Here is a 23,195-nt window from a genome sequence, read left to right as displayed (position 1 = left end):
TATTTTCTATAATACATACAGAGTTAATTGGAATAAATAATTTTGTATTATGCTATTGAATGAATACAGTTAACATTTAAAGTACATTACAATACTCTTTAAAATGTTTTTAACCTTTCATTGCTTACAAGCAGTTCTGCAGAGATTATATTTAACAGTTTTAATTCCTGCATTAGGGAAAATTCCTGTATTAAGGAAATTGTGATCTATATGAAAATGCTTACCCAAAGTCTGTAAGTAGTTTAAAAAGGGTCTAGGATAACTCTTTTGGGGAGAAATGAAAAAGATGAAATATTTGTACCCAATAAACAAGAAAAATAAATAGCATAAACTAATTTGATTAGCGTAAAACATGTTTCTGTAGTTAGTCTGTTTAGTTTGCTTATAAGAGCTGATATCTTTACAAGTCAGCCTATATTATATTATCCAATTGTGTAATCTTCAAGGAAATGGGAGACCTGCTGTCCTGTAAATGTCTGATACCTGACCTTGGTTTGTAGAAAGGCACATTTGCGTATAACGCTTACAAAACCAGTTCTTGTATATAGGGCTTGAAGCAGCAAAATCTGAACCAGCAAATTTAAATAACTCTAAAATATAGATGTTTTGAGTGAGTTTACGAAAAAGTGATATTTATTAGGATTCATATAAAGCTGACATTCTCTTTATGGAAAAAACAAGGCCATTTGATCTGGTTTGCAAAAAAATAAGAATAATAATCCCCAAAAGCCATATTCAGGTGGCATGTCTGCAGAAATAAAATTTTCCTTGAAAATATATATTTGACTAAAATTCCAATTCATAAAAGAACTTCTGACAAAGTCTGAGGTCCATTACATTATCTCTTTTTATATCAGTCTCTTTCTTCCAGGTTTAAAGAACAATATTGCAATCAGTAAAATCAGAATAATGTTTTTAAACCATGGATTGGCTTTCTTATGAACAATTTTCAGCACGACTGTTTACTGACATCAATGGAATTTCATATGTGTATCCTGACTCCTGAATCTGTCATTTTAAGCAGTTGCTGATATTTTCTATGGCTTTTAATATCATTATATCTATCAATATTCACCGAACTAGGCAATAAATTTGCTGTCAGGATTTTAAGACACTTATGTACCTTGGTCATGAATAGCCACTGGAGTCTTTAATCTGTATCATGTTACTGCCTAGCGATATTGATCTGTCCCCGTCCACACACACACACACAAACACAGCCAGCCGAGGATTAAGGAAGCACTTGGCACACACCCACGTCTTTATCTCCAACTTGGCAGCGATATACACACCGTCTGCCAAGTGCGTTTATTTCCACAGAAACAGAAAGATAATATACTCAGCGTACAAGAGTCCAACAGAAAGAATATTCCTCTCAGCAGTTTCGGACGATGCTTTAGTGACTATCCAAGGTTTATTTTTGTTCGTCACAGGGATCACTGGCCACCACCCTCTATTATATAGTCTTTGGGGTGTGGTCCAGTGACTCAGTTCTAATCCCTAGCACGCCTCCTGAGCTGCTGCAATCGTTTATCACGCCTTCGGAGGCGTGCATCCAGGAATGACGTCTCTCCCTCACTCTCATCCGAGACACCTGTCTCCCGGCTAATCTCCTCTCCCTCGGCCGGCTCCTGAGACAGTGCCAGAGGGGAGGGGCCTGGAGAGGGAGGCCTGGCTGACTCCTCTTCCTCATGCTCAGAGCTTTCTTCCTCCGATGGGATAGGCTCAGAGGGCGGGGCCACAACAGATATAATAATGAATAAAATGAAGAGTAATGATGTTGGCCACAAAACTTAGTAAATAAACATTTTTCACAAATCTAACAATTAATGACTAGCTCAGCACAAATAATTTTTTTTTTCACCCACAGCTGCCGATTCCACTGGACTTGTTATAAGGCACTCTCGCATTCTTCTACCACAGTTTATGGCTCAAGGTGAACACCTGTCATTATATTTGAGCTGAGATTGCATTACAAATAGCTAGGATAAAGACAGACTTTAATTTCAGTATTCTTGAAAGAGAGGTTTAGAGAACGTATCGTGGTATTTATGTCAAGGAAGTTTTAGGAAACAAGCTCCAGAACTACTGACAGAACTTTTCATTTGTTTTAAAACTGGTGGCATAGTCTTGCTTATCAGCACTGATAGGACAAGGTCTTTGACTACATTCTGCTATTATTCCTGTCTTTACCAAGAACTTTCAATTAAGTTGCCTAAAATAAAATTCTGTCACTGTCAGAAAACAGATCAGTAGCAATAGTAGCAAAGAAGACTGACCATCCATAGAAGGTTCTAGTGATGGTAGTATAAATACAGATCTTATGTTGATATCTAGATATAGAAAATATGATTAGAGGCTGAAGTCGTTTTTTTTTTTTTATTTGATTTATATGCCGCCCTTCTCCGGAGATTCAGGGCGGCTGACAATGCGTTAAGCAATAGCCTTCATACTTTTGTATATTTATACAAAGTCAGCTTATTGCCCCCACAAACTGGGTCCTCAATTTACCTACCTTAGAAAGGATGGAAGGCTGAGTCAACCTTGAGCCTGGGGAGATTCGAACTAGCAGTAATTGCAGGCAGCTGAATGATAATAACAGGCTATTCATCTGCTGCGCCACCAGCATACTATATATACTATATGTATATATAGTACACACACACACACACCCACACACACACACCCATATATATATATGTATGTATGTATGTATGTATGTATGTATGTATGTATATGTATATTATAACTGCATACATCTTGAAAAAAAGTGCCATTTAGATGGTCAGTAAAGCACTGTTATAGTGTTAATCTATATAACTGGGAAACAGTGGTGGGTTGCAACCAGTTCGCCCTGGATCGGGCAAACCAGTAGCACTGGTGGCGGGAGGCGTTGCACGTGCACCCACAAGCGAACCAGTAGCAACGGTTTTTGAAACCCACCCCTGCTGGGAAAGTTTGAATGACATGATGGCCTAGTGGCATGAAGACGCTCACCTTCTACTTGGAAGGTTGAGGGTTTAATCCTAGGTAGCAGCAGATGTTTCTCTCCTAGGGCGCAAAGAAAAAATATCTGCTGCAAATTCCACGTAGGTGTCAGGAAGGGCATCTAGGGGTGACATGATAACAGTATTCCAATATCTAAGAGGTGGTCACAAAGAAGACGGAGTCAAGCTATTCTCCAAAGCACCTGAAGGCAGGACAAGAAGCAATCGGTGGAAACCAATCAAGGAGAGAAGCAACCTAGAGCTAAGGAGAAATTTCATGACAGTTAGAACAATTAATCAGTGGAACAACTTGCCTCCAGAAGTTGTGAATGCTCCAACACTGAAAGTTTTAAAGTTTTAAAGAAAAAACTGGACAACCATTTGTCTGAAATGGTATACGGCCGTGATGGCAAACCTATAGCACGTGTGTCACAGGTGGCACATGGAGTCATATCTGTGGGCACGCGAGCATTGCCCTAGCTCAGCTCCAGCAGCCAGCTGATGTTTGGGCCTTCCAGGCCACTGGAAGTCGGGAAATGGGCTGTTTCTGGTGTCCGGAGGACCTCCGGGGTGGTGGGGAAGGCTGTTTTTGCCCTCCCCAGGCTCCAAGAAAGCCTCTGGAGCTTGGGGAAGGCAAAAAATGGGCCCTGGGCCCACCATGCCATCGCATGCCAAAAGCAGTGGGGGCGCAGGGGGCGGGCTCAGGAGGGCATTGAATTATAGGTGTGGACACATGTGCGCGTGACCCTCCCATGCTCCCCAGGCTTTTGGCACGTGATAGCAAAAAGGTTAGCCATCACTGGTATAGGGTTTCCAGCCTGAGTAGGGGCTTGTACTAGAAGACTTCCGAGGTTCCTTCTAACTGTTATTTTTCTCTGTTATCTGACCAGTAAATGCTCAGCTCCATACAGTTGCCCTGACTCTACTCTAAATAGGAACTACAAGGTTATAAAAAGGGGCTTATATAACAGGGAAAATAGCAAACATAGAGAAAACGTGGGCAAAGATTGTTAACTGGAAAGAGGTTACAAACAAAACTCTGGACAGCTTTTATCTATGAGTAGGGCATGCAAGGTACCTGTTGATATATAAGTATTTGGCTGGAGACAGCTGACGTGTATTTAATGCACTTCCAACTAATATTTTCTAATTATATCAAAATTATTGTATATTTTCCATTCATGATATGTAATGAAATAAAGAATTTATATTCAAGACAGTATCAGAACCCAGGATTTGGATCTGGGATGATGTAAAGTCTATCCAGATAGTATGTGCATATTTACAGAGAAAAATGCCTTTGATACTTTATGAATATTATCCATGGATGTTTTTTTTTTAAAAAAAAATGTTTCCTCTCCCAATATTTAATTGAAACGTCCATAAGGAAGCTGGTAAAATGTAATGGGCATCGGGAGAAGGAAAATTTTTAAATCCTGTCAGCTAATCATCTGTAGTTTATAATGAATCAATATCAGACCAATTCTAACACAAACATGAGGCTCCCAGATAATTACATTTGATTCAAACAATCTTCTCACAATCTAAAGTAGAAAATCTATTTTTTTATATAAATTATATTTAATGGCAGTTCGGAAAGGGGCATCACCATGATGGTGTTCTCTGAAAAGAAGTAGAATGCATAACAGTACTGTCTGTGAGAGTTATGCTTAATGCTGCATTTTACATGGCCAACTATCTGATGAATTGATTACACATTTTAATACAGTGGGATTTCAACAACAGCTCAGATATAGGTCTGTTAACTAGTTTAGTTGTACAAGTGTTAATGAAACCCTTAGAAACATATAGGGATCAGGCTTTTAAAAAGTCTCATTACCATATCAAGAGGCTCCTTCTTAATCACTGTCCAAATTCATTTGGATTTATTCTGTTTTATGTATGCTTACAATTACAAGGTCCAAGTCAGATTAAACAAATGATTCCCTTGCCCCCATGTATTTGAGCTTGCAGGACTGGTAATAATAAATCACATGGAGGTAAAATATATCATAATTAATTAGAGTCCAAATAATGATGTCCTGCAAGTACCCATGAGCTATTTTATTTTTAGTTATTTCTATATAAAACAAATTAATACATTAAAATAATTGTTAGTATTTTAAATACACCAAACCTGCCATTTATATCATTTGATTTGATTTGATTTGATAAGAAAAAAAGCCTACTCCTTGTTGAATTTTCAAGCAATTATAATTTTTCTATAACTAAATACTCACAGAAACACTGTGCAGATTCATAGCGGCCTCACATAACAAGAGTAATAAGGCAATAAATAATGACTGCAGGATTTGAGAGAAGTTTTCTAAATATGTTTGTGCTGATCAACTGGAATCTACTGAACTTGGATATAAAGTAGGAAGTACACAATGCGAAGAGATTAGTTTAGATTTTGTATGCTTTATTTGTGTCATTCCTATGATAACAATTTTTGTATTTCATATTATAGCTATTTTAGTATTATATAACTTTACAATGATTTATAGTTCAATCTTATATTATTGTACTGTAGTTTTATTTTTGTATTTGGCATTTTGTTTGTTGCTTTGGATAGACTTGACTCCATATGATAAATATTTAAACAAAAACACGCAAACAGAAGCATTACTGTTTGGGACAAGAGATACACTGCAATTACTGTCTTTTAGGTCTCAAATTGTTTGTTCTAATACAAAATTTGGTGGAGCTATCCTACATATTTAAAATGTGAAATATACACATAAAATATTCCCAGAATAGTGATATTTGACAGTAAAATAGAGTGATTTTGTGACACCATAAAAACTAACCTGCATTTGGGTTTTGTTTTGTTTTTTTGCATCATAATTCTCTGTATGGCTCCTTTAGCATTACCGAAATAAAGTAATACAACCATTGATCATTTAATGACTACATCAGTTAGCAACTATTCACAATCACTAGAATGGAACTTAGTTGCTAAAGGAGATTTTTTTCCCTTTAATAAACACCTTCCTCTCTCCAAATCACATACTGACATTATAAAGACATGTGCAAATATAGCTAAAGTCCAAACGAAAGCATTTTTTTAAAGTTCTGATAATATAATATAATATAATATAATATAATATAATATAATATAATATAATATAATATGTTTCCTGCAACATTCATGGTAATGTTGGAATTGGTAGTTCCTTGTCAATCAACAGTTCAAATATTAAAAAATGTAAAACAAAGCCTATTGGTTTTAAATAACATATTTAAAGTCCTGTTGCTAAAAAGAAAGTAAACCAATTTAAGACACATTTACTGCCATTAAAATGGTGAGGGATTAGCTCATCTAATGCAGAAATGGGAACCATTGACAGGCCAGCCCACCTAGCCCATGGAACTTCAAGTATCTTCTCCTGAATACATTTTCTTTGTTCTTTCATTGGGATATGGTAATTTCCAGCTTAGTTGTTCTGACTAGAAGTGTTTTGTACTAGTAATCATTCAATTGCTTCATCCATGAAAATGACATTTCAAAGTAATTAAAGCACTTCCTGGGAACCAGATAACTTTAGTGAGAGGAGGAACAGTTCTTCTTGAGTGAAATTTTGACTGAAATTTGTAATATCACCCAAACTGTGTGAGACATCTGAGGACTATTCTAGACTTCAGGTTGAAGTTCCCTCCTGATTCAATGGCTGCTATACATAAAAAGATCAGTTTGGAATGTTGGAAGAATATTATGCTAAAAATACTTTGGACTTTTTAAGAAATGGACCTGCTTTGAAAGCCAATGAATAGAGAGATAGGGGAAAAAAGAGTAATATTGTAGAAAGGTTTGCTTCAAGGTAAGCAAATGCATAGGTATGAAACGGACACTAAGTAATTTAAATATGGTTAACCTACCTGCCCTGACTCAATCACAACTTTTTTTCCGTCCAATTCATTCATATATTGGAGAGGAACAAATGATAAAACTATTATCTTACATACTCTCACATTTTTTTAAAAAAGATGCTCCTTACTATTTTTTGCCCAATACGTTATTGGATTAGACAGGTGCTTTTGAAGGTAAAATGGACGTTCAGAATTATAATATTCCCCACAAGATTACTGATGGACTTTCAATTTGTTAAAAACCTCAATTTTCAGTCTCTTCATATTAATATTCTATGCATAAAAACAAAGCAAGAATATTTTCTGTAACCTCCAACTCAGGGTCTGCCAGGATGGGCAAAAGAGTCAAAATGGCAACATAGCCAAATAATCAGGCACAAGTCTTTTTAATAAGGATTGATACATGTTTAAAAGAGGAGTATTCATCAGGTGTTGACATCTTGACTTTTTTGCACCCCATCCAGACATGCCCTCCTTCAACTACAGGATTACCTCCTAATGGAGATATTCATCACTATTGTTATCTTATCTAAAAAGGTAAACATATTTTAGAGGTGAGTGCAACTTTTAACCATGACAACCATGAAGTTTTCTTCAACACATTATGGAAGTGGTTTGTTGTTCATTCTGAGTCTTTTAAAAATTTTTAATTTATCTTTTTTACTTCCCAATCCATGAAATTTTACAGTGATCCCTATCCAAGTAATAATCAAGACCAATTTTGCTTAACTTTGTGAGCTCCATCTAGGTTGGCTAGATGAGCAAGTCATGAAAGCACTGATCTTACCTATGTCTTATACAGTACAGATCAATGTTTACAATTTTGCCATGTGTCTCTTTGTGATCCAATCTGCATTTGGGATAAAAATATAAAATTAAAAACAAACGAAAGGTTGTAAGTGATTAAAAAGTGGGAGACAGATTTCTTTTAACTTCCCTGTTAAATATGCTACTTTACCACAGAATAAAATTCTCTACATTTCCTGGCAATCTTCTTAACATGAAATATGAAAATGAAGCAATTAAATCCTCTTAAATCTATTTTCTTGTCTTATTTATTGCTTTTCTAATGCAGACAAATCAGCTAAAACATTTTATCTCTCAATAAATTACCCACAGAGTCCAAAAATTGGTTTCATCCAGTGTGGTTTTAGCCTCTATGCTCTTTTGATAATACTAAAATAATGTTCTTCCTCTGAGTTTGACTAGCAAAACTATCAGATTCAAAGACAATCAAGGTATCCAAACATGAGAGTTTGATCTTAATCCACTTGGATCTAAAAACTGAATCTGGAGGACACCCTAGAAGTAGAACTTTAACTCTCCAGAAACTTCCTGAAAGTGTTTGATTTTTTTTCCTGCTTCCTAGGAACAGTAAATATAAATGCCTTATCCAAGTAGTAGCTTTAACATTGGATGAAACCATTATGAATGAAGGCAAATATACGTGTCCCAGGATACATATTGGATCTTGAAACCATTATGAATGAAGGCAAATATGTGTCCCAGGATACATATTGGATCTTGAAACCATTATATCTACTTGTCTTTTCTAATTTTAAATGAGACTACTTATAATCAGCTAGCCAATCTATGCCTTGCTATAACTGTCACTCAGCAATTCAGGATAGATGAAATTAGCAAAGTTACAGTCAGGTCCAGAAATATTGGGACATCGACACAATTCTAACATCTTTGGCTCTATACACCACCACAATGGAGTTGGAATGAAACAAACACAATGTGCGTTAACTGCAGACTGTCAGATTTAATTTGAGGGTATGTACATCCAACTCAGGTGAACGGTGTAGGACTTACAGCAGTTTGTATATGTGCCTCCCACTTGTTAAGGGACCAAAAGTAATGGGACAATTGGCTTCTCAGCTGTTCCATGGCCAGGTGTGTGATATTCCCTCATTACCCCAATTACAATGTGCAGATAAAAGGCCCAGAGTTCATTTCAAGTGTGCTATTTGCATTTGGAACCTGTTGCTGTCAACTCTCAAGATGAGATCCAAAGAGCTGTCACTATGAGTGAAGCAAGCCATCATTAGGCTGAAGAAACAAAACAAACCCATCAGAGAGATAGCAAGAACATTAGGCGTGGCCAAAACAACTGTTTGAAACATTCTCAAAAAGAAGGAATGCACCGGTGAGCTCAGCAACACCAAAAGACCTGGGAGACCACGGAAAACAAGTGAGGTGGATGACCGAAGAATTCTTTCCCTGGTGAAGAAAACACCCTTCACAACAGTTGGCCAGATCAAGAACACTCTCCAGGAGGTAGGTGTATATGTGTCGAAGTCAACAATCAAGAGAAGACTTCACCAGAGTGAATACAGAGGGTTCACCACAAGATGTAAACCATTGGTGAGCCTCAAAAACAGGAAGGCCAGATTAGAGTTTGCCAAACAACATCTAACAAAGCCTTCACAGTTCTGAAACAAGATCCTATGGACAGATGAGACCAAGATCAACTTGTACCAGAGTGATGGGAAGAGAAAAGTATGGAGAAGGAAAGTAATTGCTCATGATCCTAAGCATACCACCTCATCAGTGAAGCATGGTGGTGGTAGTGTCATGGCGTGGGCATGTATGGCTGCCAATGGAACTGGTTCTCTTGTATTTATTGATGATGTGACTGCTGACAAAAGCAGCAGGATGAATTCTGAAGTGTTTTGGGCAATATTATCTGCCCACATTCAGCCAAATGCTGCAGAACTCATTGGACGGCGCTTCACAGTGCAGATGGACAATGACCCAAAGCATACTGCAAAAGCAACCAAAGAGTTTTTGAAGGGACAGAAGTGGAATGTTATGCAATGGCAAAGTCAATCACCTGACCTGAATCCCATTGAGCATGCATTTCACTTGCTGAAGACAAAACTGAAGGGAAAATGCCCCAAGAACAAGCAGGAACTGAAGACAGTTGCAGTAGAGGCCTGGCAAAGCATCACCAGGGATGAAACCCAGCGTCTGGTGATGTCTATGTGTTCCAGACTTCAGGCTGTGATTGACTGCAAAGGATTTGCAACCAAGTATTAAGAAGGGAAAGTTTGATTTATGATTATTATTCTGTCCCATTACTTTTGGTCCCTTAACAAGTGGGAGGCACATATGCAAACTGCTGTAAGTCCTACACTGTTCACCTGAGTTGGATGTACATACCCTCAAATTAAAGCTGACAGTCTGTAGTTAACATACATTGTGTTTGTTTCATTCCAACTCCATTGTGGTTGTGTATAGAGCCAAAGATGTTAGAATTATGTCGATGTCCCAATATTTCTGGACCTGACTGTATGATTTCCAATAATAATTGTGAGACCAAACACAGTGAAAGTGATTGGATTACTGCAATATACTCTACATGGGGCTGTCCTTGATGACCATTTGGAAATTTCATTGATCCAAAATGGATGAGCTTAGGTAGTTATGGGCATATCTTTGTATGCTCATATAGCCTTCTACTTCATAGGCTGCAGTTTATCAGTATATTATTGGAGTCCTAGTGGATATTCACTTAAATATGAGCTAGCAGTGTAATGAAGCTGCCAAAAAAGCCAACACAGAGGGATAAACAGAGGGATAAAATCAAGATCACATGAAGTGTTAATACCACTTTATAATGCCTTGGTAAGGCCACACTTGGAATACTTCATCCAGTTTTGGTCATCACAATGTAGAAAAGATGTCGAGAATGAGTGCCGAGAAGAGCAACAATGATGATTAAGGGACTGGAAGCTAAAACATATAAAGAACACTTGCTGGAATTGGGTATGTCTAGTTTAATGAAAAGAAGGACCAGGGTGACATAATAACAGTGTCCCATTATCTCAGGGGTTGCCACAAAGAAGAGGGAGTCAAGCTATTCTCCAAAGCACCTGAGGGCAGGACAAGAAGCAATGGCCTGAGCAGGGGGGTTGGACTAGAAGACATCCAAGGTCCCTTCCAACTCTTCTGTTCTCTTCTGTTCTCTTCAACAGTTTAGTCTGCACTAGCTGCTGCAGTAATGCTCATTCTCTGTACTACCCATATTACTTCTATACTGCTGTATTTGCATCATCTGAAATAAATATACCATTCTCTATAAATGACACACACAGAGAACACTTGCATGTAGACTGCAAAATAACATAAAAATCTTATTTAATATTAAATATTCTTAAAAGACAAAAATAACAATGAAGCTTACATTTCTGCTGTTATGTATTACCTCAATTACCTTTTCTATAGTATCCAAATTAAATAAACATGTTAAACAATTATTTTACATGTAAAATTAGTTGGTTGGTTGAAACTATAGTCAATTGCTATTGCTGTTATCCCTACTAAATTATTCTTAAAGTGTGTGTGTGTGTGTGTGTGTGTGTGTGTGTGTGAGAGAGAGAGAGAGAGAGAGAGAGAGAGAGAGAGAGAGGAGGATGTGAGGGAGGGAGGGAGGGAGGGACTAGAGCAGGACATGGGAACCTCACCTACTATTTCTTGAAAAGTTTATTTCTGAGGGACGTCATGTAAAAAAAAAGAAGTAACTGAACAAAGAAACAATAATAACTGGCAGTTCATCATTTTCTAATGGACAATACAAGTTAAACAATACAAACAACTCGAAAGATTCTCATAAAAAGACAATTTACTAAAAGCACAACACTTTCTTGAATGGTTTTTTTGGCTAGAATCAACATGTTGCCACAAAAATCTGGTTTTCATCATCTAAACACTTGAAATAAGAACACATAATTTAGGAAAAAATAATGACGGTTGCCACTTAGCTGTGCAGGGCAGTGTAGTGTTAGAAATAGCTTTCCAATGATATTTTTGTTCACGGCCTAGGACTATTTCAGCAATAGAAGTAATTACTGTGGTTTCTGAGGGCAGCATTTAACTCTATTACTCTTCCAATACTGTATACAAACATTGAGCCTGACTCCAGTAAGGCCTGGTGGGGCCTCAAGCAGGGCTGCAGCCACATCCTTGCTTTCAAGTCCTTAGGAAACCTTGGCAAAGAAAAGATTAACTCACACTATGGTGTCATTACCTTTGATCCCATTTCTTGTCCATTGGAGGGGGAAAAACTTCTTTGGAGCATTTTAAACGAACACTTGCTTTATGAACTAGAAGTAACAAACTGTGGCATTAATTATTTCTGTAAACTATAAATGGTGAGGAGTTTTGCTTATGTAAGGTTATGGCTGTTTAGTATGTATACAATTTAACAATGAGGTACAGTATTGACTATGAAATGTCATGATTTTTACAAGTGGTTGCTAAAAGCTTTCCTACTTAAGGCTGCATTAATTGAAAAAAATAGAAAAGATGGAAGAACGAAAGGATTTCAGGTGTTTGAAATGAAAGATAGAAAAAAATATTTTAAAGCTTAGTTTGAGTATTTATAACTCAAGAATGGAGATTGGAACATAGCAAACCTAAAACTTTTACCTAGTTTCCAGAATTATACATTTACTATTAAGTAAGCATGGAATCCATATTTTTTCAGTTATTCAAGTGCATATTTCACTCATTCAGGTGCACATATCTGCTGGAGTGAAGTGTAGAACAATTCACAGTTTCATAACTGGATTGTGTGTGTCATTTGTACTTCAGTAACTGTCTGGTTTGGCACAGCAACGAAACAGACTTCAACAGAGAGGTAGGACTGCAGAAAAAACAATTGCAACCAGCCTGCTTTCCATTGAGGACCTGTATATTGCGCGTGTCAGAAGGAAGGTGGAGAAAATATCTACAGACCGCTCACATCCTGGATATAAACTGTTTCAATTCCTCCCCTCAGGATGCCACTACAGCGCACTGCATGCCAAAACAATTAGACATAAAGACAGTTTTTTTCCCCCATGCCATCACTCTGCCAAAAACCTAGTTCCCATAGCACTGGCTTATGCCTAAGGATATTTACCCATGTAAATATATGTAAATATAGGTAGGGCTCCATATTGGTATTATCCTTCTCATCTGTCCTATCACCTTTTCCTATAGGTATTTTATGATTTATCACTGTTGTTTGTATCTTATGATTTATGATTTCATCTTATGATTTATCATTTATCATTTTGTTGCATGTACACTGAGACCTTATGCACCAGAGACAAATTCCTTGTGTGTCTTGGCCAATAAAGAATATTCTATCAGTTTTTATGAGAGATGAAGCACAGAAAACATTAACAGAAGCAAAATTAAAAAGACGAAACACAAAACAAGATGTAAGATCCTAACAGATATTTGAATTGAATTAATGTACATGCAAGTAATGCTTAATGCACAGGATTTTATTTATTAAAATTTGCTTTTTGATTTCATAACAAGAGTATAACTTGTGGATTTTAGGAGGAAGCACAGATATTGAACGTCCAGACTCTGTATCTGTGTTTCAAAAACCTAAACTGTTCTTAGAAGCAAGTAAAAAATATATTTGCCCTTATTTCCTTTCTAAATTATATTCCAGTCTGCCAAAATGAAAAATGCCCCTTCAGAAGTTAACCACCATGCTATCCATGAATATAACCACAAATACTAGTCTCATAATTAGAGTGTTCAATAGCTCCCTCATTTACTGAACACTATGTTAAGACTTAGGATAAGAACTGGCAGAATCAGAAAGTGAGGGAAGGCATTCATATTTTCTCTCCATATTTGGAAATAATTTCAGGTGACAGCTTAATATCTGCTCTAAAGAACATATCAGCTCAGCACCTGACCGAGGAAAGCATCAGTAAGACGTTTAGAAGAAAGTAACTTGTACAGTAAAAATCAGAATGAGATATTCTAGTATTGCTATTTTTTTCCCTCCAGTGACTTATTGCCCTTCGTTTTCCTGCTGTTTAAAGTATCTGTTTAAATTTATATTCCACATCTAGACAAAATTATAAATGTAGAAGAAAATATGGCTATTCTCTCTCCCCCTCTCTCTTTCTCTCTACCCCTCTCTCTCTCATTTGACTTTTCTTTCATTAACATTTCCACAAATTGCCTTTTTCTCATAAGCATTCCTAATACTTGTAGAGGAAATCAACCTGGATAGTTCTTTGGAAGTACAGATATTTAAGCCAAAACTCAAATACTTTGGCCACCAAATGAGATGAAAGGATTCATTGGAAAAGATCCTGATATTGGAAAATTTTGAAGGAAATAGAGAAGGGGACCACAGAGGATGAAAAGGTTAGATAATATCATCAATGCAATGGTGTGGATTGGGGGAGCTCCAGGAGACAGTAGAGAACAGATGGGCCTGGCATGATATGGTCCATGTGGTCACAAAGACTTGTACACAACTTATCAATTGAATAATTCCTAATACTCACGAACTCATATCTAACTTCTACATAACTTATATTTCCCAGTGGTATTGTGAAAAGCAACTTGCATTTATCTTTTATTTTGTTTTGTTTTCTCTTTTATAAAGGAGTTAATCAAAAACTGTTCATCAACAAATACTGCACATTACTTTGAAAACACAGAAAAGAAAGGGTTATATATCCCTCTCACTCTCCATATTCTTCCCTGCTTTTCAGTTATTCTGAGTTATTCCATGGGAGTTTAGGCCTCCACCAAGGCCTTTTTCAGTACACAACTAAGTCTTTCTATTAAGTTTACTTTGCCATAACATTGATTTCTTTGTACTTCCCTGGTGTGTTAACCAGCTATGCAATACAATAGTACAACCACTAAATTACAGTGCCTGGCATTGCCTTTTGTATCACACCTCTAACAAGTGCTATTACATGATAGTCAAACTATAATAATATATCCTGCAATGTTAATCATATTACCTTTTAATAAACAATAATATACTGGTGAATACTGCAAGACATCGTTTAGTGAATACATTGGTATAAACCCCTAAATTGCAGAGTTTGCATTATGAACAATAGTGTTGAAGGCATCAAAATTGAATAGCACTGTCTTCCTAGTTCAGAGAATAAGTATGCATTGAATAATAATGTGGAAGTAGTTAAGGAAAAAGCCTTGATTTAATAAATGTAGTTTCTGGTATAGATTATCAGAGATTCAGATTATCTCCAAGTGGCATTCTACAATGGCAATTGTAACTTTATGTACATCACCCAGAGTCACTTGATTGTGAGATGGATGGCTGTATAAATATAATGAACAACTAACTAAATTAACAGGGACTGGGATTGCTGTTGCTAAGTGATGCAGCCATAAAGTGTGACAACACGTGACTGATCACTTAGTGATGGAATTCATGGCAGTCCCAGTTGCCAAAATAAGCCCAGGACATGTGGGCCATTAAACAGAAAGTGGTGGGAGTCAGGAGTCTCAGTTAAGGAGCACTGGGGGAGTATGCAGGTGCCACAGGAGAATGGGATTATGATCTTTACAGATAGGCAGTAGGGAGTGCAGACAAGGTGGCAGAGATCGCAGAAGGTGGGGGTGTTGAAGCCAGCAGGAAAGGATGCAAATAGCTATCACATGATCTCTATTCACTGCAAGATCATAATGAGAAGCCGGGTACCTGAGCACCTGAATTGCAATTAATAATCGAACCGCAAGGATGTTACAATGGTCAGAACTTTGAGTACCAGTTGTAAATTCATTTTTTCACCATTGCCACAACTGATGGCTTATTACCATAACATTTTAAGACATGGAAATATTTATAACACTATTTTGCTATAAATCAGTTGTATTATCATGGTTTAATGTGATGCTTTTTTATTATTTCATCTGAAGATGTAGAACTATTACTTCATATCAGTAATATGAAATGCATGTAACCATGAAATGTATTTCTGAAGGTTTTTTAATGTGTCTTTATGTATGTAAAGATACACACACACACACACACACACACACACACACGCACACACACACCACTAATAATCTGCGAAGGACAGTCTGGTTACCCATATGTAAAATGTGAACATTCCAGAACACTGATGTCTGATTCATAAATAATGACTAATGATATATTAAGATTTATAGTATACGCAATCTAATCTGTGGACCCATCATAAAATGAAGTAGTAGCTATTCATTTAAAAAGCTGGCTTCTAATGTCTTCTCTTCATTAAATGGCATAACTGAACAATCCATTATTTTGTATGCTTTATAACCTATTCATGACAGAACTAGCCAGATTTTATTAGAAAGACACCAAAACATAGAAAATCACTAAAAACCACTAACTCAGAGATTCTGATATCAGATATAGTTATGCAAATAGTGTACTAATGTTATCATACATTAAACTGTGCAGTTTTTCCTGAACTTATAGAACATTTATAACTTCTATTAAATGATAGTAATAGTATTTATTTTGACTTTCAACAAATCTTCTCATAGATAGAAGAGGTTAATTGGCAGTTAACTGCACATTGCATTCAATGCCAAAATTAAAACAGTAATTTTGGCATACTGAAATTTACTTTAAACACATTTACAGTATTTCTAACAACAAAGTTTAGATCCTGTTTACCATTCTACTTTTAACTGCATGTTTTGAGATTGTTATTTTTATATAGCTCTAACTCAAAGTCATGTATATTTGTGTGCATGAATGTGTGAGTGTGCACACACACACATATATATCTCAGGTATATAAATGAATACTTATGCAAAACTGTAAACATTTAAAAATAATCCTATTATATTCAACTAAAAAGCAATAAAAACTTAACAGGGTTAAACATATAATGCACACACTAAACTTACTATTAAGTATTTAAAACATTTAGTATTTCTTCCGAATTCTAAATACAAACACAAAAAGATGTTGATAACCAATTTTCTGGAATACATTTTTAACTTCATCTCTTTCACAGTGTTAAAGAAGAACATTTTATGTGACCAGTAGCTCAATGGCGCAGCCTATGTGTAGAAAAGTAGAATATATGCGTATGTACTATTTCTGAGAGAATGGTCATCTCACTATAGCTCAGCTACACAGAGAAAAGACAAAATTGTTGGCAGCTTTATAAAAGTTAAATGTTATAAATTTATTCTGCAAAGTAGTTCATCTTTATTTTGTGCGGCTTTTATTTAAAACTATAACTATTGTTCTTTGTATCTATTTAGCAGCACAGAAACTTTAATCATGCATTTTGTGGATAATTTGCTTTTTTGAAAAATGTCTAAGTTTATTTTTTGATGAACTGTTAACTAAACCTTTTCAGTGAATAACATTTGTTTCCAAGATAAAAGCTAGGAATTTATCAAGTAAACAAAACAATATAAAACAAATTTTGTTATTGTTGAAAAATATCCTACATGATTATTGTACAAAATATAATGTATACCTGCAAGTAACTTCTACTAATAACAAATTACAATTACTTCTATGGTAACTTTTTAGGAATAAATATAATAAATGCTGCTTTTTTTAAAAATTAAAGCAAATTTCCCTATATACAGTGTTATGAGATACGTTGGCAGAAACAGTAACATATACAAAATAATAATTCCAACTTCTTTAAAAACTGAACACCAGAAACAGAGTACATAATTATCCAAAGATCTCTTTCTTTGTTATGCAGAACAACTTTCTAATCCAGATACCGAAAAAGAATAGCATTCACAATTCTTTTCCCCCTATTTTATTGCAGAAGTGACCCCAAAAATTTACTCAAGCTGAGTAAACATAAAAGATAGTTGAAACAGTATACTATCACAACATAATAACAATGAAATTAAAATATATTTGGGAAGAAAAAAACCTGATATATTTAAAAACTTTGTTTCTTTAATTTTTTATCAGAAAATAGTAAGATATAACAGGCATATAATGCAAGCTGTATCAGGTCCGCTTGTTTAAAAACAATTGCTGAATATTAAAACAACAGAATACAATATTTTGATTTCTGGTCTTACAAGGACTTTATGTACAGTTCCATAAATGATATCGCTATCATCAAAACATTTTTTCAGGGAAATTTTCCTAGTTTCTTTACTTCTTCTTTACATTACCAATTTTCCTGTTCATTTTAAACAACTTTTATGAGCTACAAAACTTTGATATTATAAATTACAATTGGAAATATCACTGATGCAGCATTACATAGCCTAAATTAATTTGTTTAAAATATTATTTGTTTGTTACGTTTAATCCCATTTCAAATATATAATTTTGTTCTTTTACATGCATAGTCATATTTGGATAATAGTAGCCATCCATATAATATAAATTAAATAATTTATGCAAAAATTTCTTTAGCCCTGCTTCTAATATTTCTCTGCCTATACATTTTCAGTGTGTGATTAATTTATTATCATTCTTATACAAACACATGGCTTGTGGAGATTTTGTTAAGCTAAAACAAGATTTCAGTCAGCAATTTCCAAATAATAGAATTGTGATAGAAAGGGAAAAAAAGTTTAAAAAATTAGAAAGTGAATGTGTGTGGAATCTAAATATGATTAATGATCACATCTTCATAGAAAACCACCTCTCTGCACCTTTTATGATTGCTGAAGTAATTTATATTCACTGTATAAAATAAATACAAGATACTTTATAGAACTGTAGGTATATGGTCTATGGCTAAAGTAACCAAACATTTTAGAATTAAATCAGAAAGACTAAGCAGCAGGTATTTTAGAAAAACAGTTTCAGCATTCCATCCAAGAGTTCACATAGAGGAATGGTTAATTTCTTTTTCCAAAACATCAGCAACTAAACTCAATCTGTCATTCGGTTAAAATGTTTTTCAGCATTATTCGGTTTAGCATTCTAAACTGAAGGTGGTCTGCATGCTGAACTTAGCACTATGTGGGTTATAGTCTTTGTTTGCAGTTTTAACTGGGGATTGCACCTTAGCTACCGTAGTTCAAGCGTAAAAATACTTTGTCTGCAGCACTATATACTGTTGCCAGAGACCCTCTAAATCCTTGAGCCAACTGTGTCCTCTGGTGTCACAGAAGATAATGCCAATTTATTGCAATCTGTGGCTTTTTTAACCGATTAAAATTAAGCCGTAAATATGTGACAATGGAATTAGCACATTTAGAGAGTCTCTTTTCCCACATCCCATTTTGCGCCAGTGTGGTTGATCCCTGTAACACTACGCGGGTGCAATTTTAATGATTTTGCAAGGTTTTGATGTTCATAGGGGGAAAAAAAAGACTTGGTGTTTGTGGAGAAGCTAGATATGGAAGCTGAGAAGCAGTGATTGGAGACCTGGTGACATCATCTCTGTTTTCTGATAGAATCGGTGTCATTTTCTTCCCAATGATAATACAATTTACTGACAGAGCCCGATTAGAGACAATTTTATTAGAAAATTCACTTCTGTCGAAGAGCAAGGAGTGATAAAATTTCAGCCTTAGGGAATAACTAGGAGAAAAAAATCTTCCAGTCTCCATTATTCTCTCAAAATAATTTACCAAACTGATAAGCAAACAAGTATTTTATTGAATACATGTGATTTATATGATAAAAGGTATAAATCAGAAATGATACTTCAAATGGTTATGCTATGGAAAGTGCTCTTCTGTAGTTTATAAAATTACAAAATAAATTGCTAGAATTCTTTAACATGAAAATGTTATGACAAAAGAAAAATTAAGGCAAAAGTAACGTATTTCTAATATGCATTTGTATACTAAAAATACTAAGAAAAGGGATCGATTTACTATTTTATTTATATTAAAAATAACCCATTTTTGTTTTTATGATTTGGTAGTTCACAATGTGCACAGATAATTTGTCACCCAGTATCATATCACACATATCTTTTCAAAATAATAGAACAAACTATTCATAGGCGTTATCCATGTCTAAAATCTGTATCACTTAGAAAACTTTGAATACGCATAGAATCTTAAAAATAAACATTAAATGACAACAAATTTGATTCTTTCCAAAAACTCTGTCTTAATTATCATCTTCACATTAAAATCTGTATGTATGTGACAGTACACACTTAAAAAATTACTATTTGAACACTTACTCACTTTCCTGAGACAAAATTCTACTAAATATAATGGGACTTTTTTCAGAATACACTTTTATGTGATTTTGTTGTTAATGGATAGCAAAAGAGACATAAGAAATGCAAACATGTCAGTATAATTAAAATAATCCTAATAGCTGAAAGGCTTTGGAGGCCTGCCACTTCTTTATTACACTTCTACTGGCAATTATTGAAGAGCAATAGTAAAAAAAAAGATATAACCTAACTACTAAATACTAAAAACAGCATAATATAGAAGAAGAAAATATATTAATTATACAGTAATAAAAAAGAAACATTTAAAAAAATAGTTAACATTTTCACCTTGAATTTATGTACTCCAAATACAAAGTATTTCATAAAATGCTGCATGCAATCAACATATTTTATTTGGTTTCATCATAACTGCTATAAGTTGTTTGCTTGCATCACACGTGCTATAAACTGTTCTTTTAAAATTGCCCAGTTTTGTATGAGAACGTAACTAAAGAGAATGAAATATTTCCATATTGCAACTAAGGTGCTATTGAACAACTCTAATATTTTTTTTCAGAAAAGTTTAATACAAGGTGTACATTCTTGTATACATAGACATTCACCCACCCACACAAACATACATACACACCCTTTCATTATCTTTCACATGTATTTACATGTGCAGAAGGCAGTCAAGATTGCTGATGAAGCAAAAATAGATTTCACGCTCTAATAATTGTTTATCGGTTCATAGCATTTATCTAGCTAAAGTAAAACTTCTGATTCTGATGCCCAGTGTGTAAAATGGACATGTCTGAATGGCTTAACCAAAAACAGATAAATTGGATAAACAAAATGTGATAGACATACAATATGTGGCATCAATGTACTTCAGTAGCATATCAGTTCACTGGATGATGACATAAGCAAGCTAAGAAAAGGATACATTTATATTGTTTGAAACTGATGTATGAAAGACAACTTTGAGGCTCAAATATTAATGCAAAGAACAAAAACCAAAATCTTTTGTTGTATTCCTTTCTCTATTATTTTTTTTTTAATAAGGGATATAGAACATTGAAAGATCATGTTTTAGTCCTCTGTTGTTTCCCATAAATAAGAGATACAAATATCTGGAAACTATTAATCCATGTATAAATTTCTTTAGGGTGAGTCACAGCCCACCAACCACAAGTAACCTCTCTTTAAATGAGATATCCTATATTCTTTTCAAACCTCCATCAAATAATCACTAGGGGTGGGAGAGCAACAGGTTAAGAGATATCACTATGAAAAAAACTACCTGTAAAAATCAAGCCTTCATGCATTATTACTGGATATAATTGAATAATGTTAAAAAAGGATAATATCTACATTGGTGGTTGATTAGAGATGTCAGTTATGAGAGTACATAAGCGCCCATAGTCACAGCAAGACTCAAAGTCCCAGTAGGCTTCAAAGAAACACTTATTTCCCCTTCTAGAACTCTGCTTTCTAGCAAAGCTGCAATCACAATGTTCTTGTTTAATGACATCATAAAAAAATCAAAACACTTTAAAACAAATTGATGTACTCTTTAATATAGCCATCACATCATCACAGGACCCTTGCACCCTGCATGATAACAACCATAGGGATGCAAACCACATCCCTATCTTTGTTGCCTGCACCAATGCTAAAAAAGAGGAGGAGGAGGAAACTCTCAATTGGAATATTGGCATCTTTGATTGACAAGATATAATCAGCTTATCTCCACACTAATAAAGTTGATAGCCTGTGGAGCTAATATATGCTCAGTACAGAATGAATTTTCAGTAGTCTAAGAGCTAAAACTGACTTTGCTTTGCCAAACTAATTTATATCAATTTCTAATAAATTACTACTATTACCTCAATTGGAAAAGATGGAAACTTGCAGCAACTTGACTCATTCCTGAAGGCATCATTGAAATTTTGGAAAAGACATCAGTTATAGATGATAACAGTGGATTCTTTATAAATTCCCCTTCTACTAGTTTCCATTTTCCCCAACCTTCTAATAAACTACTTTGAAATCAGGAATATAGATTTCTAACTAATGATAAACCTTATTTTTCCACAAACAGTGTAAGTTTTATAGATGTCAGGTTGGAGAATTTTCCTCAATCAGGATTTTTACAACACAATTAAAAAATAGATTAAAATATAAGAGAAAAGTTTGATCCTTCTAATTTTGGTTCAAACATAATATTATAATATTGTTTTAATTTTAGAACTTGATCTGGCCATAATAATGTTCCAGTGTAACACTAAGGAAAGGTTTAGCAATAGAATTCACACACTAACGTATACCCAGATTGAGGAACAGAGATTTAAATATTACATTAAGTCCAATAAATTATGAATCAAACCATACAGAGGGACATCTTACCAGCATCTCCACTTCATGAGGCTCAATAGGATTCACTTTCAGGTATACTATTGACAAAATATAGATTTAATTTATTGCAAATGTTGGCTGGGAATGATTTGTCTTGTCCAGATTTCATTTCAACTGGCCATCATTTGATGTTGATAGATAACTTGCCCTTAGGTGACACTTATTTAAAGCATGTCCAACTGCTTTAACAGCTCCTCTAGAACATTCAGTACATAGTATTAGTATTTAGTATTTATTAAATTTTTATACCGCCCTTCTCCCGAAGGACTCAGGGCGGTGAACAGCCAGGATTAAAATACATACAATATGAAAATTAAAATCATTTAAAAAATAATTAAATCACTTTGGCTTCCCAATTTTAAAACCCCTTACCCATAAAATTAATCAATTAAAATTTAAGCCAGCCCGGCTTGCTGAAACAAGAAAGTCTTCAGAGCCCAGCGGAAAGTACGGAGGTCTGGGATCAGTCGTATCCCTGGGGGTAGCTCGTTCCAGAGGGCGGGTGCCCCCACAGAGAAGGCTCTCCCCCTGGGGGTCGCCAGTCGACATTGCTTGACCAACGGCACCCTGAGGAGACCCTCTCTGTGGAAGCGTATTGGCCAGTGGGAGGTTATCGGTGGCAGAAGATGGTCTCGTAGATATTGGAGAGACCTCCAATGACTTATAGAAATACTAGAAAAGGGTTCTATATATGCTGACTGCAATCACAGGAGCCATTTCTAAATATTAGATATAGTGGTGAAATAATCAGTAATGCAGCAACTTCAGTCTGTAGAAGTCACAAGTCATGCCATTTAGTGACACAGCTTCAAAGAACGAAACAATGTACCCTTAATAAACTTTACATAGTAGATAGTACATGTTTATATAAAGGACAATTTTGTATATTTGTGCTTGTATAAGCTTGTTCCACTCTACTCTGTTTCCCTATGAATTAGTTTTTATAATCTCCATCAAAAAAAAACTTCTATACATTCTATACAATATACATTTTATTTTTTCTAAACCATTGTTTCTAGAT

The 23,195-nt window shown here is 35.0% G+C and overlaps 1 protein-coding gene across 4 annotated transcripts in view; it reads right to left on the bottom strand.

Annotated features, from left to right (window-relative positions):
* VTI1A (vesicle transport through interaction with t-SNAREs 1A) overlaps positions 1-23,195 on the bottom strand; it is a 227,356-nt gene that overhangs the window by 110,995 nt on the left and 93,166 nt on the right. The gene's annotated exons all lie outside the window — the stretch shown is intronic.

The sequence above is a fragment of the Pantherophis guttatus genome, chromosome 6 (assembly GCF_059756535.1).
Source record: "Pantherophis guttatus breed Tessera chromosome 6, ASM5975653v1, whole genome shotgun sequence".
In the NCBI taxonomy this organism is placed as follows: Eukaryota; Metazoa; Chordata; class Lepidosauria; order Squamata; family Colubridae; genus Pantherophis; species Pantherophis guttatus.
This window is presented reverse-complemented; position numbering and strand designations above follow the sequence as displayed.